General features: G+C 42.5%; 1 protein-coding gene across 2 annotated transcripts in view; it reads left to right on the top strand.

The window, feature by feature from the left end:
• The window catches only part of GULP1 (GULP PTB domain containing engulfment adaptor 1), a 345309-nt gene that overhangs the window by 301204 nt on the left and 30989 nt on the right, over positions 1 to 13116 (top strand). The gene's annotated exons all lie outside the window — the stretch shown is intronic.

Genomic DNA, 13116 nt, shown 5'->3' with positions numbered 1-13116 from the left:
AGGTCTTCTCCTTTTAAACCCCCTCACCACAGCCAATAGTGGATCCAGGTGTAGCAGGGTGGTGCATTGGCTGCACTTTACCGTCTGGTCTTGGCACTAGTATTGTCCCATTCAAACTTATTTATTATCCATACTTACAAACTATTAAATTAACAAAACTCTTAATTATTCTTTAACAATTCTTCATCTTTATATTTCAGTATCATAAATCAGTATGACTAATATTTATTTGAAGGAGATTTATGGAAAACATGATCACCCTTTTATGTCAAGATTTCTTGTCTTCTTTAAACATTGGATGTCAGAGATCATTTACTCAAAGTACAACGTTATGTTTGCAAATCATTAACCTCCTCCCCCAAAAAAAACAAAAATCCAACATGCTAGTACTTTTCTCTTCGTTGTAATTGGAGGGATACCTCAGTTTTAGGACCTTAAATGATGGTTGTTCCCCAACCATTTCTCTAAAGCACAGGTGAATGCTGTTATACATAACCTTTTGTCTTATGCTCATAGAATGTATTTGGTGATCTTGTCACTCATCCACAATAGTACAGGTGAATGGGAAGAAATGAGGAGTGGTTTCTATTTGCTCTAGTTCCATATCTGCTTCTAGAACAGAGCAACTATGCACTGTCTCTTGTGCAAGGCTTCTGACAAAGCCACAACTGAGATCTATATGAGCAAAAGGTGTGGAGCATTTATAGATCCATAGACTCACACACCAGTGCCCTATCCACTGGACCAGACTGCCTCTTTAATTACAAAGTATTAACATGACTGTCTCATTGAACTCTCCGCAGGGAAATAAGGGTAGTTACGGGTTTGGCAAAAGGTTGACTGGACAGGTGCCCTGACTCAGCTCTGCCTTCTGATTTTTTTGGGGGAGGGAGGTGTAACTGTAAGGTGGTAATTGTGCTATGTGGATTCCAGATTCTATCTCCCGCTCCCCAAAGTCCTATGTCCTTAGTAAGGAATACTTAATTATGTTAGAAAATTCTCCCAGGAACGTTGTTCTTTATCTTTCTTTAAGTATTTCTTCAGTAGGAAAAAGAACTCCCCAAATCTAACTGTGGTTGTTGCTCTTTCCTGCATTTCCTGTTCCTGTGTGGTTCTACCAACCCCCGGAAACACACTGAGTTGCCGTGTCCCTCTGCAATCTAGATTGTTTCTGCAGTGAGCAGGTTTTTGCTTTGTGGTACACACCATACTTGAAATAGTCATCCCTTTTCCATTCCAAAGGACCAAAACCAATCATCTTCATTAAAGGCCCAGCACACTGTGGCTGCATCTGCACTACGAGCTAAAATCTAATTTATTAAAATTGATTTGTTAATGCTGAGTTTTATACATTCAATTGCATCTTCACCTTCCCACATTCTACCCAAAAAAATCAACTTGTTGCTGCCACACACGAGTAGCTTAAATCGAGTGCTGCCATGGTGTGTTATGGGAACCTCTCCCACAGTTCCCTGAGCCCCGTAGCATCCTGGCTGTTTTCACTGGTGCAGCACGGGAAAAAAAATGCCTCACAAGTAGATGTGGGTATCTGACAACATCTTCCCACATTTCATTCTTCTCTTTCCCCTGCCATGTTAAACAAATGTTCCTTTCTCCAGAAGGGGGTCAGGCTTGCCTTTATAAGAGATGTGCTTTTTATAATTGAGGGGAGCAGAGGAGTAGTAAGCCTGTCCCAACTGACAGGTTTTTTAAAACGGGATGCAAAAGCACTGGATCTTTGCAGGCTTAGATGGGGATTTAGACATCCTGGCAAAGTCGGTCCTTGAGAAAAGAATATGTTTAAGTAGACACAGGTGGTGCACTGAAATTCAAATGTCTCATTGAAACAGTAATGGCTTGTGGTGGCTAAAAGATCCCCGGCTAGAGCCAGAACCCGAAAATAGTGTCCACTGAGGGAGACTTCCCCCAGGCAGCTAAAGGACCTGCAACTATAGCCAACCCTTTTGGCCTTTGGATAAAGCCCATACAAACAATTTGGTCTGAGAGGACAGCCACTCAAGTGAGTAAGTATTTTCTTCTATTGACTGAAAATCTTGTCCACCAAGGGAGACATCCCCTAGGTGGCTAAAAGACACCCCAGCTACAGCTAGCACCCAAAAATCATGACTAGCAAAGCAGACTCCCCCCACATGGCTAAAAGACCCCCAATTATAGCCAGCACCCAAAAATCAGGACCACTGAGGGACACTTCTGCCAGATGGCTAAAAGACCCCCAGCTACAGCCAGCCCCTGAAAATCATGACCACTGAGGGAGACTTCCTCAAGGCAGCTAAAAGACCCCTGGCTACAGCCAGCACCCAAAAATCGTGACCCTCGGAGCACACAAGCTGCTTGGCACCTTGCGCAGCACATCCTCTCATTGGTTCAGAGTCAAGCCACATGATGTAGTTGGGCACGGGAAACTTCCAGACTGTGTGGCGCATCCTGGGGAGGGTGGGGGTGGGGATGTGGGGAGCGGGAGAAAATGTAAACAGCTGCAAAGAATCAGAGAGGTAGCCGCATTAGTCTGTATCTTTGAGAACAACAAGAAGCCCTGTGGCACCTTAGAGTCTAACAGATATTTTGGAAAATAAGCTTTCCTGGGCAAAGACCCACTTCATCAGTTGCATCTGATGAAGCAGGTCTTTGCCCAGGAAAACTTATGCTCCAAAATATGTTAGTCTATAAGGTGCCACAGAGCTGAAAGAAGTTTCTCATCCTATCAGACAAGTGTGACCCCAACCCATTAGCCTAGCTGACACGTGGCTGGTGGGGGGAGCAACAGCTGGCCCCAGGCAGCAGAGAAAAAAAGCAGCTAGCAGGGGTATATACAGAACCACAGACCCCATAGACCCACTACTTGCAAAGAAAAAGAAAGAAGAATTTTCAGACTCTCATGATACTACAGCCACGGGCTTCCAGGTGCTGAATTGTAACGTTCTTCCTGTTGTCTAATTCATCTGCACCTGAGAAGAGTGGAAATGGAAGAGGCCAGAATGGAGAACTGTGGGGCATTGTGGGGCACATATGGGACATGTTTGGAGGCTAATGAATTCTATTTAAAGACATAGCATGTCCTCACTACACTTCATTTGGAATTTTAAATTCGAACTGAACGCTACACCCCTCAGGTTACTGCAATATTATGATATTGATATTATGTCAGTTTTAGTTCTCCGTAAATTGAGCTAATGGAATTTACTGTGAGGACAGACACTTGGAAAAATCAGGCTAACTCACTTAAAATTGATATTATCTGGTAGTGTATACATAGGCTAATTGTGTTGGAAAATGGCATATAGGCAATTACCTACCTGGCCTGAAAATGATCATTATTGTACTCAAGTAAGAGCAAGTAATCCAGGTAGCATGAGGCCAGTTCCTTCCCTTGGCCATCCCAGCAAATTCTAGAGGGCCACATTTGATGTAAAATGGAGGATTTCATTCTGATAGGTGTGTAAGTTATAATGTAAAATAGTAGACACAATGGGACATTGTTAGTGTTTTACTTAAGAGAGTTGTGCTGACAATCAGGATTTAACACAGCTGTGTTAACTCGAAAAGTAATTAGATACTCTAAACAGTGTCTAATCAAATAATGTATTTGAGTTTAGTGATTGTAATTTTGCATGGGATATGTGGGATTAAATTTCCATCAAGTTGCATCTAAAAACTCTAGTCACAGGACTCTACCATTATAAACAGATATGTTCTGTTCGTCTTAGATAAGCTCAATATGTTAACTGCACTGTCAGGCTAAAATATAAATAATTTCTTCTGTCATCCAGATGACTTCTACTTTGTTTTTTTTTTCCAATTTGTCTTCATCATATTAAATCAATATGATAGTTCAAGACATATGCTCTATTAAATACATTTGTTTTTCTTAATATTAATTATATGAGTGTTAACATTTATTATCATGATTTAAAGTACTTGTCCTCTTCCACTTTTTAAAATATTTACTTTTTTGCCTGTAGTGTGCCTGAGGGATGTAAAAAGTATATCTCTACTTAGCTCTCAAGGATGTCCTGCGTCATACTAAATATTCTGGGCTGGAGTCTGATGCACTTACACATATGGGCTGTGTCTACACTACAAAATAACTTTGAAGTTAACTTCGAAGTAAGGAGCTACTTCGAAGTAGCCTGCAGAGCATCTGCACACACTTTTCCTTACTTTGAAGTTAACTTTGAAGGAAGGGAGGCTACTTGGAAATTTAAGTTCAAAGTAGGGTGTGTGTAGATGTTCTGCACTCACTACTTCAAAGTAAGGGGTCCGCCATGGCAGTGGCTCTTCCATGGAGCATGGAGACACTGGTCAGCCCAGGCAGGGCTCTATGGTCCCTGCTGTCCGCCTGATGGGAACCAGCTCCCCAGCAACCCCAGGCAGGAAGCTGAGAGTATGCCATAAGCAGGGGCAGCATGAGCTCCCACTTGGACTGCCCCTGCTCAAGGCTTCAGCTAGTGTCCGCACTGTCAAGCCACCATGGAAGCATGGCAGGACCCCCCTGTCCACCTGGAGTTCCCAGATGATGGATCCAAGGACTTGCAGCACCTGGGCAAGGGGCATGCCAGGAGGAGACCCTATTGGACTGAGGGGAACTGAAGGACCTCCTCAATCCATGGGGGGAAGGAGTAGGTCCTTTGGCAAACTGGCACCCGGCAGCGAAAATCAGAAGCCTAAGGCCACCCCAGCTGCACCAGGAGCCGTGTCTGTATAAAAGTGAAAGAACTGAGGCAAGCCTACTGCAAAGCACACGACACTGCCAGCCAGTTGAGGGCACAGCCTGCCCACTGCCTCCACTACAGGGAGCTGCACAGGCTCCTGGGGCCAAGGGTGCTGGACTGCACCCCCACCATGGACACCAACGAGGAGGCGGGGGCCCCTCCAGCACTACCAGACCCCCACTCAGGGACTGGTCCACCAAGATCGAAAGCTATGATGAGGGCTCCAGAGACGGGACCCTCATCATCGCCCTCCCCTCTGGGACACCCAGCCGCAGCTTTTCCAGCCAAGCCTCACCTGAGCCCCTGGAGGTCTCAGCTGGTAGGTACAGGGTGATCAGGATGCTACAAAGCCCAGAGATGCCGCCCCCTCCCCCAGAACAGCCCTGCAGCCCATCCACCCAGGGAAGGAGGGGAGGCACTGAACACAGCCCAACCCCCACCAGGTCAGAGCCCCTTGGCTCCCAGGAGCCCATGGGGCCCGTGGGCCAATGGATGGCGGGAGAGTGGTGTGGAGGCCAGCGGATCAGGGACCCTGGCTCCCCGGGGTTGGGACCCAGCACTCACAGGCCACCCCCCTGCCCCCTTCTGTCTCCACAGGTCCTTCATCAGGCAGCCACCCTATCCCATCGGAGCAGGCTTCAGTTGCAGGATCCACGAGGCTGCCCCATCACCCCAGCCTGCATCCCCCCCATGGCCACACCTGGGCCACACCTCAGCAGCACTGGTGGGATGAGGAGGCAGCCACCAACTGGGCAGCTGTGCAAGAAATGACCGATGTGCTCTGGGACTGGCTCGCAATGGAGTGGGAGGTGTGGGTGTGGCTGGCTGGCAGCCTGGACAATGTGGCTCACGCCTTGGCCGCCTGCCTCACCCAACCTCCCACCCCCTCACCAGCCTGGCCTACAGCCGCTGTCCCCACAGTCGCCCCTCCAGCTGCCACCCCCCCTCGAAGGCACCCAACGGGTGGTGGACCTGTCCCTGGGCGCCCCCAGCCCCAGTGGCCCTCCCTGCATGATCTTTGTATCACATATTAAAAGGTTCTTTTGAGGCCTTCAAATGTAGTTTCTATAGTCCATCTCCTTTCTGTGTACAGTCTGATACTGGGAAGTGACTGAGATTATTTCACTCTCAGATTCTCAGGGTGGATTGTGACTCCAAAAATCTGTCCTTCCTACGTGTGGAGAGCTCACCTTCATTTCAGTATGTGTTCTCAGCCTGCAACCCTGCTTACAAGCCAATGTTACCTGTTGGGTCCTGAGCGTGGCATACAGTCCTGAGTCTCAGCCAGTGTGACATGCTCAGGGCCCTACAGCTAGTATTGGATGCAGCCCACTCATTGCATCTGTGGCCCACAAAGGTAAACAGGTGGAGAACCAACGATCTGATGAGTTTCAGGAAGTGTTTGGACGGATTTATAATGCTACTGACTTCCTTTGTAAAGTCCTTTGAGATCTACTGAGGAAACACGCTATGTAAAAATTAGGTATCGTAGTAACACAGCATATTCTTTATTGATTTAAGTAACACTTTGGAACCTGCCTGTCACGTAACTTGCAGTAATGGCAAATGCTAATAGAATGCATACTACATGATAATGTCAGGCACTTACTGCATTTTGCTGGAAGTTCCTGGCACACAAGACATTGTGTCCTTTGAATGAAGCAAATTATTAAGAAAATTGAGGTCATGGGTTGTTCTGAGATGGAACACCAATTTGTGAGGAGTTTGTATAAAAAAATAGATAAAAATGTAACTAGGAATGAGACAACCTGATATTCATGGCTTCTAAGTTATTGTGTAACCTTTTCAAACGAATTCTTAAAACATTTTTTTGGAAATTCACTATCACATTTGGAGCATTATTTCAGCCTGAAGCCTCTTGCGGCTTTAAAGATGTTTGACTCAGGCACTTAGATACAGCAGCTCTGAATTATACTTCTAGGATACTGCTTTATTTGACAGAAAACTACAGGCCAATGGAGTATGCCTGGGAAAGAACTGTGTAAAATAACCTGAAAAACCCCTCAGTACATAGTCCTATGTTGTATGATTTTTGTCAAGTTATATTTTGAAAGGTTCTTCTTTTGGACTAGGATTTTTCAAAGCTGTAAAAGTATTTTTTTTATTTTTTTGCATTCACGTATAGACCCATTTCATCCTGAGTATAAATGGGTGGAAAACACTGATAATAATGGAGTTTCAGCAGCTTATAACCAGGATAAGTTCATCCCTAAGCTTTTAACAGGCACCTTTATGTGAAAACTCTGCTCTCTCTTATTTAATCAGCATCTGTACGAATACATGGTCATGGTGATTGCAATACCATCCAAGTTAACACCCTACTAAAGTTATGATGTCCTGAATTGAATTTGAATGGGACAGGGAAAAACAACTGTCAAAATCAAATATGTCTAGTTGCATTCGTATACCAAGACATTAAAAGTAATGAGAAAGGGAAGAGGAATTTTGATTATGCAGTCAAATTGTTCAATCTGAAAAAAAGAGAAATTTAACTATCAAGTTGCTAGTCTTTTGTATGCATGTTTCCGCCAGTGTGGATTCTGTACCCTTTATTATTTTTACCTTTAGCTTTTCTATTCATTTAGCACATATCTGAAAAATTGAATGAATTTCTGCATAATTTTATTTTGGAATGATCACTATCAAAGCTGGCAGTGATTTTAAAAGCTTAAGTAGTTGCTCACTGTGATGTATAACTGTCAGTGGAGAAGTCTTACGCAATACAGATTAATGCATTTGTCACCACTTCCTGCAGAAAAGTCTGTGAGAAGTATTAGTATTTTGTGGTTAGAAAGATGTGGTTTCCTTGCTTGAAAATAGATGCTGAGAGCTTCTATACGTCTCTACTTGTGTGTGGCATTTGAACTGCTGGCATGGGGTGTTGCTGCTGGCTCTTGGTGTTCAGTACTCTGTTTCATGCAGCCAGTGACTTGGATATACAGCGAAAGTTTCCATTACTCTTGTGTGTGTGCTGTTTACTTTTCCTCTGTGTTTTAGTGGTTTGGCAGTACATTAATCACTGGTTGTTCTCCCATTTGGTCTTGATTATGTGGGAGCAATCTGATTTCTCCTTTATTGCTTTCATATGGTGCTGTTTCTTAAGTTTGTATCACAATAAGAGTTTAGATACAGCTTTTGAGAGAACTTGCACATGCAACCTCAATGGATCCCTAACTGCATGTATTTTAAAGAAACCTGATTTCATATGTATGCCCTTAACGCTATTGCTGCCTGAAGCAATCTAGAAAAGAATCAGCTATTTCCACTAACCTTTCTGGGGTTAAGCAATACAGAACCAGGCTGATTCTGTCTGTTTGTATAGGAAGCTGTATATCGAGGCTTGATGGCTTTTAAGAAGCATCTCCCCAGACCTGTCAAACAAGCCTTGATCAAGAAACAAGAAATGCTTTTCTTTTCAAATAGTCAGAATTTTTACAAGACGTTTCTGGAGTATCTGCAAGCATTACTGGATCTGACTAACCAAAATTACAGAATCCAAGGGGGAAAAAAACCTGAAGGAAATGCCATGATAGCCACAGACCCTCCTTGTTGAGAAGAAATAACAAGGAAGAGTGGGGAAGGAAGGCAAAGTGTGAGAGTCAAGCAGTTTAAGAGAAGTAATAAAAGACAAACCAACAGAAGAAGAGTAGAGAAAGAAACCAACCAAAGTGGAAAATAGCATCAGAGAGAGAAAAACGGACTGAAATTGTGTGTGCTCCTTTGGTTCTCACTACATCACAGGTGCCTGCTGATTCCTGAGCTGACCTTACCTTTGTTAAATAGTAACAGAGAGATAGCCATGTTCATCTGTGTTCTAACAAAACAAACCAGCAGAAATGTAGCACTTTAAAGCCTAACAAAATGATTTATTTGGTGATCAGATGGATCTGATGAAGTGGGTCTGTCCCATGAAAGCTCATCCCCAAATAAATCATTTTATTAGTCTTTAAAGTGCTACGTTTCTGCTGTTACCTATGTTAAGTGTAAAATTATGTCTTTGTGTTTCCTTGACTTGTTTCTTATCTGAGGGTTGGGGTCGTGACACCTGTGCAGCCTGGAGATACCTCAACATATTATGATTTACATGGCCAGTTCCAGTATCCTACTCAGTTCCTGAGGGAACAGTTCCTCTCCCCAGTGTCAGTCATGTTGCAATCATGTGCCTGCAAAACTCCTTCCTCCTGGTGAGAGGCAGAGTCCTTGTATACTCTGCCTTCCCTTGAGTGCTGCAGAATGAAACCAGTGAGCATGAGCAGTGCCCCCTAGCTAGCAGGTTTCTTCCAAAGGTCTGCCCATTAAATGGGACCATACAATAAAAGGGCCAGGCACAGTGACAGATGTAATAATCAGCAAGGTCAGCAAGTGCTGACAGAACTTCACTTGGTCCAGCCCTCCTTTTCCTTCTCTTATCTACCAGTGGTGGAGGAGCAAAGTGATGGGTCATGGCAAGTGTTTATTGTGGGCCTCACATGCTACCAATTGTCCCTCATAGCCTCACCCCCACCGCACACTTTGTCTCTTCCACTGTATTCCTAAACTGCTCTCCCGCCCCCAGTTCCATGCTGTACCATCTGCTCCCTCTGGTGCAGGCCCAGCGTCTGTGCTGTTCAAGTGCACTAGAGCTATTCCCGTTGTTTCTGCCACAGTCATGAACTTTTGCTGCTGCCGCCCACCAAAACTGCAGTTCGAGGCTCCAGGAGAAGCAGCAGGTCATTTCTTGCTGCCTGCATTTGAATTTACTGTGGCAATGGGAGGACAGGAAGAGTCTTTGACCAAAATGAAGGCTCTGCCGTTTGAGGATACCACCAATTAGAATTCATGGCAGATACACCATTGTGGAGGCCTCCTTCTTAGGCAAATTCAGATGTGGTCAATGAGGACCAGCACGGTGCTCATTTTAGAGGTTCCAGTGGGCCACAAACAGCAGCAGCCGCCAAGTCAGATATTTGAGCAGCCCAGAACCTGCATGTCCATGGACCCCTGGACAGCTGCATCATTTATTCCTCTGCCTCTGTTGTCTGTACCCTGCATGATTATGGTGTTCCACCCTTACAAGAATCTGAGTCAGGCACCAGTGCCAGAGCCCCACAGTGCTTTGGGGCTGATGTAGCTGCATTGGTCGAATGTATCTTAACGTTGCCCAACCACCAGCCTCCATATTTATAGGAACCTATAACCACCTGTCCTGCAATACCTTCTCAAATGCTGTGGAATTTTGTAAATGCCAAGTGTAACTGGTGATAGCAGAATTTTCCTATATGATCCTGAAAGGGTCACAGTCACTGGGCAAGCTCCAGTACTGAAAAGGCTCCTGTTGAAGATAAAGTTTGTTTCTATAGACGCCCTGTGCTCCTCTTCCTATGGAACATTATTAAGCATGTGTCTGCCTGCTCAGGGCACTTCCCAGCCAGCCTCACATTAGTTTGTCTCTCTCTGTTAGGTTCTGGGCAGAAAGTCATCCTTTTTGAAGGGCTCCTTCCAAAACTGAAGAACAAATTAAGCAGTATAAAAATACGCTTTTTAGGTGTATATTTCTAATGTGGTTATTCTGTAAACTTCATGATCAATTAGTGCATTCTTTAATAGAAAGTCAAGAATTGCATCCTAATTCAACAAGCATGAATCTGTCATTGTGTCAAGGTTTAAGTAAGGATCACAATTTCTATAGCTCCATGGAAGTTACACCTGTGGTAGTAACTGATGATATCCAGAGAAACTTTGCTTGAATGAAGCAAAGCTGAAACCTGTAGAGGTGCGACAAAGCCAAAGATCCCATAAATTATCTTAAAACCAAAAAAACCCAAAGACCCTGGAGGTGAGAAGCTCAACAGTGAAGCAAATCAAAACAATCTTTCTACTGAAATTAATTTGACTTTCCTATCTGGTAAGTCACTTTCAAGATTGTTTGATCATCTGAGCAGTTCTTCATGCTTGTGTAGATTGTCTTTACCAGTCCACTCAGAGTGATATTCCATATAGACTGTTCTTTTAGTCATACGGGCCACCATTGTTTAATCTTCATTTTACAGAATGAAAAATGTACAATGCGAAGATTTGCATTTCAGGTAGCTAGTATGCTCATATCTTTCCACTGTCAGATTTGTTATTCAAGGTTACATAGGCTTAAAAATTGGCATGGTTAACAGTGATTGGAACAATACACTAAAATTAATTTCTGTTTATGGCAGGAACAAACAACGTGTAGTCAGGTGTGGCGATTCTACAGTTCACAAAGGGTAATAATATCAATACATGTTCTGATAAGCAATCTGAACATACTAGGAAAGAGCAAGAAGTACTAAAAATATTAATTGACACTGTCAAAACTTTAGCTAGTTTAGATTCTGGAAGTGCTAGAGATCATTAATAATGATATTCAGTCAAGCATCTTCAAACTACTTGCAAGACATACTACGAATTTTGCCCAACATATCAGTGACACCAAAAGAAATAAAATACTTAAGGAAGACAATTATATGTCTCTAAGAATCAAAAAACCAGGAGATGCATACATAATAGTTGCCGAAAAGCTTAAATGTTTTACTGTCTTGCAGATGCAAGTTCAAATATTAGCCATAGTAATCAGATGGTTATTTTGCTTATCTTTGTTAATATTGATCTTTTAGAAGGAAACTTAGATGTAAAAGAGTGTGTTTAAGCTTTGTGACAGCAAGTGAGGCAGATCTACATCCTGTTTTGACCAGTTAACTAAACTTGTACTCTGAAATATGGGCTAGACACCAAATTTGTTTCTCAACAGGGATATGATGAGGCCCATATTATGGCTAGAGCTTGTGGAGAAATGTAAGCAAAAATTAGGTAATACCTGCCAGGTAAAGGAGACAGAGTATATGCATCATACATTGATTGCTCAGTTCATCAAATTAACCTACTTTGACTCATGCTGCAAAAATAGGTAATAGTAATGATTAAATCTAAAATAGTCTTCAAAGTCTTACTTGAGATAGTAAAAAATACGTGAAAGGGAAAGGAACTTGATGATGTGCGTCGGTACCCTGTGGGAGTTGATATCAAGCAAAGAATAACTTGTATTTGATGGCTTGGATGTTTTACCTCAATCTGTTATGGCAGCATGGGATCTTGAATACCATCACTGCAGCCTCTGGGATCCTTCAGTGAAAGAAAATGGACCTCTCTCAAGCCCTTGAGACATTTAGAACATAGTGAATGAGCTCACAAAATTTCATGTGAAAAAAGGTATGAAGAAATTTTAAAAGAATCTCAGGTGGGAATCAATGGGTTTTGAAATACAAACTGTCTGAGCCACCAGAACAGACATGAATGCCAGACATGATGAATATGCACACAATTTTGTCTTTGAAGCAAAGGATAAACATTGAAGAAAATATTTTGAGGTCTTCAACAACTCAGAGAGCTATAATCTCCATGTGAAAGGTTTCAAGAAGTAGCTACTCAGTTTCCTCTATCTCAAGCAACTTCAAAATGTAGCTTTGAAAAATTCAAAGGAGGAAATTCTTAAATCCACGGGGAAATATTCATTATTTTCTGTTGACTTGATTAATGATATTGTGTCTTTCAAGAAATATTATCTTACAAAAGACACAGAGGTGTTCAGTTTGTCACTTGGAATCCAGAGCTATTTGAATGTCATAGTATCAAGTTCTCTTACTAATGTTTACCAGAGGTGGAAAATGAACTTTTCCATTGTTGTCTTGTCCCTTGTAAAAGATGCCTTAGGTGTTCTTCCTTTTTCTCTATTGCTCTTGACAGTGTGACTCTTAGCTGATTGACCAATTTACCTATCTTAGCACAGGCATTCTGTTTCCAGCCTCCAGATCCTTTTATTTCTCTTAGCCTATTTTCCAAGGAATGAGGCCTGACCTATGTCCCATTCCTCATGACAAGGCAGGCCAACAAAAGTTATGCCCAAAACTGTCATATTCAATCCATCATATTTCTCTTTTACGTCTATTGTTCCCATGCTGCAGCCTTGACCAAAACTAGAAATTTTATTAATCAAATATTAATCAGACTGATTACCAAAATTCAGGAATAGAATGATATGAAAGTGTGGTTTGTGTTAGGTAAATATTATTTTTACTGTTTCTTGTATTCTAACTTTACCTCATTTGGAGTGATTATAAGTTTATCATTTTCTTTTCTCTGCTTTACCGTGTATGCTCATCTTACTAATTTCTTGCATTTTTCAGGTAAGTGATATACTTGTTTCCCTAGGATGACTCTGTTGTTTTGTATTTTCAAAGTATTTTCCTTGCTTCAGTCTGTTATTCCAATCTACTGTCCCATAATATATGAATGTAATAATATTATATAATATGTAATGTTAACTAAGTCTGTGATTTTTTAAGAGCGGGGACAGTAT

The sequence above is a fragment of the Carettochelys insculpta genome, chromosome 8, assembly GCF_033958435.1.
Source record: "Carettochelys insculpta isolate YL-2023 chromosome 8, ASM3395843v1, whole genome shotgun sequence".
In the NCBI taxonomy this organism is placed as follows: domain Eukaryota; kingdom Metazoa; phylum Chordata; order Testudines; family Carettochelyidae; genus Carettochelys; species Carettochelys insculpta.
This window is presented reverse-complemented; position numbering and strand designations above follow the sequence as displayed.